Consider the following 6,000-nt stretch of genomic DNA (forward strand, 5'->3'; position numbering starts at 1 on the left):
TTGAGCATGCCTGCTGGTCTCTGATGCTCTGCTTTCACTAGTTGACATGTCAGACACTCGGACACAAAACGTCTGATATCCCTCTTCATTCCTGGCCACCAATATAATAACTGTAGGTCTTTGTACATCTTCGTACTCCCAGGATGAATTGAATACGACGACATATGGGCCTCAGATAAGATATCCTCTCGAATAGAATCGCCGTTAGGAACCCACATTCTGTCTCGATATCTGACAATACCGTCTCTAACTGTGTACAAGATACTGCCCTTGGCTTCATCTCTCTGTCTCCACTTAGCCAATTGCTCGTCTGCTAACTGCCCACTGCGAATACGGTCTATAAGAGAAGACTGAATCGTCAAAGTAGATAGACGAGGAACTCTACCTCGAGGATATGTCTCTAGATCAAACCTCTGCATCTCAAACTGAAGAGGTCTCGAAACCACCAAATGAGCCATCCCTGCGACTTTCCTGCTCAACGCGTCCGCAACTACATTAGCTTTGCCAGGATGATAGCTAATGTCACAGTCATAGTCCTTCACTAGCTCCAACCAACGCCTTTGTCGCATATTCAACTCTTTCTGTGTAAAGAAGTATTTGAGACTTTGTGGTCGGTAAAGATCTGGCACTTCTCTCCATACAAATAATGCCTCCAAATCTTCAATGCAAATACTATGGCTGCCAACTCTAGATCATGGGTAGGATAATTCTTCTCATGAATCTTCAACTGACGAGAAGCATATGCTATCACATTCCCATGCTGCATCAATACTGCGCCTAACCCGAGTTTCGAAGCATCGGTATACAGAACAAAATCTCTGGGTCCTGAAGGCATGTCCAACACTGGCGCTGAAATAAGAGCTTGCTTCAAGGTATTGAAGCTCTTCTGACATTCCTCGCTCCACACATACTTAACATTTTTCTTCGTCAATGATGTGAGTGGAACTGCGATGGAGGAGAATCCCCGAATAAACTTCCGATAGTATCCTGCTAGCCCAAGGAAACTACGGATCTCTGATGCATTTTGCGGCACAACCCAATCTCTGACTGCTGCAACTTTCGTCGGGTCTACCTCAATACCACTGCTAGAAACGACGTGGCCTAAGAACGTCACTTTCTCCAACCAGAACTCGCATTTGCTGAACTTCGCGAATAGCTTATGCTTTTGTAAGGTCTGCAATACTGTGGTCAGATGTCTGCTGTGATCCTCTTGATTCTTTGAGTAGATGAGGATATCATCTATGAATACTATCACGAACTGATCAAGGTATGACTGAAATACGCGATTCATGAGATCCATGAACATCGCTGGCGCATTCGTCAAACCGAACGGCATCACAAGGAACTCGAAGTGGCCATAACGAGTCCTAAAAGCAGTCTTGAGAACATCGGCGTCTTTCACTCTCAGCTGATGATAACCAGAACGCAGATCAATCTTGGAGAATATTGAAGCTCCCTGCAACTGGTCAAATAAATATTCAATCCTCGGGAGTGGGTATTTGTTCTTCACTGTAACTCTGTTCAACTCCCGGTAATCAATGCAGAGCCTCATCGAACCATCATTTTTCTTCACAAACAAGACCGGTGCGCCACATGGCAAAAAGCTCGGGCGAATGAACTCCTTGTCAAGAAGTTCCTGAATCTGTTTCTTGAGTTCTGCCATCTCTGTCGGTGCTAATCGATATGGTGCTTTCGATATCGGTGTGGTACCTGGCATTAGCTCAATAGAAAATTCCACCTCTCGCACCGGTGGTAAACCAGAGACATCATCAGGGAAAACGTCTAGAAAGTCTCGGACAATAGGAACATCGGATGCTGACTGTTTGGACGTCTCGGGAACATATACAAGAGTAGCTAAAAATGCTGGGCACCCTCGATGCATGAGTTTTCTAGCCTGGACATAAGGTATTATACGCGGTAAATTAAAATACATGTCTGGTTCGAATAAGAATTGTTCCATCCCAGGCGGTCGGACGAGAACAGATCTCCACTGGAAATCAATCAAAACTCTGTTCCTCAATAGCCAGTCCATCCCTAGAATTATATCAAATTCTGGCATCGGCAGAACTATAAGATCCGCATACACGAGATTACCATGAAGTTGAAGGTCTATATCTCGGATCACATTAGTAGCTGTCATCTCTTCTCCAGAAGGTAATGCTACTGAATACGCTATGTCTAGCCCAATTGTCTTGATCTTGAGAGAATTTGCAAAGGTTTCTGAAATGAATGAATGAGTAGCCCCTGAATCTATCAAGGCTTTCGTAGCTGAACCGGCTATAAAGATTCTCCCTGAAAGATTGGAATATCATGCTAAACCCAATAGTTTTACAAGAACTATGCTTATAGACATGCAAATGTCAAAGTTCTTTAACCTAAATTCCCGTAGCTAACACTGCTTAGAACATGCAATCCTATCATAAATTCTAAGTTCAAAATCTTGACCCAAAACATTAAACTTCAAATAAAATTTAAAGATTTAGGATACCTGTCATGAGCATCGTCTCCGGGTTAGTCTCCGTAGCATGGAGAGCAAAAACTCTGCCTTGGGTAGGCAGATTCTTCTGAGGGCAATTCTTCAATATGTGGTCAGTACTACCACATTTGTAACACTTTCCCGAACCATACATACAAGTCCCAGCATGACGACGTGAGCACTTGGCACAGACTGGATACTCCACTGTCCTCAGGACTGCTCGTCCCTGCTGTTGCTGCTGCGGCCCTTTGTTCCTGGGTGGACCGTGGAAAGGTCTCTTATTCTGATGCTGCGACTGAGGGGGACGGTGTGGTACCTGAAATGGTCGTTTACCCTGGCTATCGCGCTCAATATCATTCTGGTCTTGCTCTGCCGCTAGCGCTCTGGAAACAACAACATCATAGGTAGTAGGGCCAGCCACCCTACATCACGACGTAAGATCGGCCGTAGACCATTCAGAAAATGCATCAATTTGGCTCCAGCATCGTTAGCAATTAGGGGTACAAAATGCCATCCCCTCTCGAACTTACGGATGAACTCCGTAACAGTCAAGTCTCCCTGCCTCAGGGTCATGAACTCCGTGGTCAACCTCGAACGCACCTCTTCAGTAAAATATTTAAAGTAGAATACCTCTATGAAGCGCGCCCAACTCAAAATAGTCAAATCCAAAGCCACTGATGCTCCTTCCCACCATAGGCGAGCGTCTCCTCCGAACAGATAGGTCGCACATCGAACCCTATCTCCATCTTCAAGCCCCATAAACTCAAAAATAACCTCGAGGGACTTAATCCATCCCTCGGCAACTATAGGATCTGACGTCCCTAAGAATTCCTTCGGTCGCATCTTCATGAACCGCTCATAGATAGCCTCCGGCCCCGTCTGTCTGGCTCCCACTGCATTGTTCCCCGCAAACTGTGCGAAGAACTGAGTCATCCCAGCTAGCATCTGGGCATTCATATCTGGTGTAGGGGGTGGTGGTAAATCTCTCTCCTCGTTCTCCTGACGATGCTCATCACCTCTCGTGCGATCAATAATGCGTCTAGGAGGCATGCTGTTCCATAATTATAACCCATACGTAACCAACATGCATAATTCCACTATTTCTTTAAATTTCAATAAATAATGCATAATCGTAATCTTGACATAAAATATTTCATGCAATCATGATGTAAAAATATTTCAAGCTTTAAAATAAATGCGTAATAGTAAAACTTACAGACCGAAGACGTGACTTCATGAGCTTCTCGAGAGCAGTAGTAGTACAACCCTTTACAAGATCATAGGCTCTGATACCAATTGTAAAGGCCCGTATTTTGTATTGCGGAATTATTAAAAATTTTCTAAATAAATAATTATTTTGCCTCATTTATAAAATAAACATGTAAATAATTTTAACTTTAAAATAACAGTGGAAGTAAATAATATTTTCAAGCAACAATTTAAAAATAATCCAACGTAAACAACAATTTAAAAATAATCCAACGTATTAAAACTGAGTTTGAATGATAAAAGATGCATAAGCTAAAACATGAGGTCCTCGGGTTTTCTACTGCTGCCACAAGATAGCTCACTGGTCTACGCCCTCCGTCTCGACCTCATCCGTACCTACAACAATCAAGTCTAGTGAGTCTAAAGACTCATCATGTATATATCGTGAATAACAAGTAATATATATCATAAAATCGCATGCAACGTAAAAATATGGTATCGTAAAGCGCATGGTGAAAATCGTATCATGAATAATTATAATTACGTGCATATCTGAAAATCATACGTAAAAGCTTTGCTCAATAGAGCTCTGTCATGTCATATCATAATTTTCTGGTAGAGATAATGTTTCTAAGCTAGTGGCCCATAACATAACGTGAGCGCCTGATCAGACTAAACCACAATATACTGGCGGTAGAGATCAATCACAGCCCTTGGACTGGATGTCTGTACCCATACATAATCATAAACCGGTCGTAAGTCACCGGGTGGAGAGGTCCTCGGTTGCGCCTACCGACTTCCAAACCATAACATAATGTGGCCACAAGACATATCGCATATATCTAAAAATAAACATTTTATATTTCTATGCACGTAATATAATTATAACCTTATTTTTATTGAATGAGTTGGATCGTTCCCAGGCTTGCTGCGACTTAATTCTAATATGTGACACATGCAATAAATCTTAACTTAACGAAAACTTAACCAAAAATGAGACTATTAGGACAAACCACTTGAATTTTAATCATGGTATCGTACCAACCCGAACCAACATTAAACCGACGTTTAACCATGATTAAAAATACCCCAAACATACTGAAAAATATGCATAATAACTGTAAAACACGAAAATAGGTGAAAGGAATCCAAAAACATAAGACACTCTTTCGAGAGTCATTTTGGCACCTTTCACCGTAAATTCTCGTACGACCTCTAAACTAGACCAAATCACGAACGGCCAAAAACATGACTTTCCTAACTCATTGAGGTACTGTCCAGTCCAAGGTCATGGGCTAAAAGCCAACCAAGAACTCAAACAAGCACCAAAACCGAAGATGAAAGTTGCTGTCAAAAAATCCAGCAGTGGCAACTTGTGTGTTTGTGGTGTAAACTCTGAAATCTATTGACCAATGGCTTGAACCACCACCCAAGGACTCTTACCAACATTCTAAGGCATGGCTTGCACCATGGTTAAGGGCTAAAAGCCAACAAAAACCTAGCAACCGCCTAGAACAACCACAGCATACCAACCGAAAGCATCACTTGCTGTGTAGTGAGTTGTATTGAACCATTTTACTGTCTTGTCTCGTTCCAAGGGCCATTTTATCGACCATGGCTCGATCTAAACATGATGGAGTGTTGTATGAACCATGGTTATGGGCTACAAGCCAACCACAATCCATTCAACAATCAAATACCGAAACCATACTCCTACAGAATTTCAAAATCTTAAAACCGAAGAGCTCATGTCTTGTTTATGTAGAAATCTTAAAGATCCGTGAACCAGGCTTGGAAAGGACACCTTGGTCACGTCCTAGACATGATAAGGAAGGGTTTTAACCGTGGCTACAATCCCTAGGACAGCCATGATTTGAACTCACTCCTTAACAGACCAAGAGAGGAAAAAAGGTGATTCAATTCTGCACCTATGAAGAACTTGCTGTCATTTCTTTGTTCTTGAGTGTATGGACCGAAACAATTGAACCAAAAGCACTCTAACACATTCTAAATTATGTCTAGAAGCAATCTTGGGTGCCTGGAAACGAAACAACTCCTGAAACCAACAAAAAATACAGCAACCGTGAAGCACAATCAAAAGCCGAGGTGCTGTACAGATTTTTCGAATACTTGCTGTCCAAATTTCGTTTTTGCCTCATAAATCCTGAGTATTCAATGTTTTAAAATATCTATAGGACTTGATTGAAGAGAAAAGAAACCATATATACATGCCTGGAATTTGTTTTGACAAAAACAAATCAATACGACAATACGACGCGACGGAACGGAGTTGGATTTCCTTCTTGTTTCAGATG

The sequence above is a fragment of the Primulina tabacum genome, chromosome 5 (assembly GCF_025594145.1).
Source record: "Primulina tabacum isolate GXHZ01 chromosome 5, ASM2559414v2, whole genome shotgun sequence".
NCBI lineage: Eukaryota > Viridiplantae > Streptophyta > Magnoliopsida > Lamiales > Gesneriaceae > Primulina > Primulina tabacum.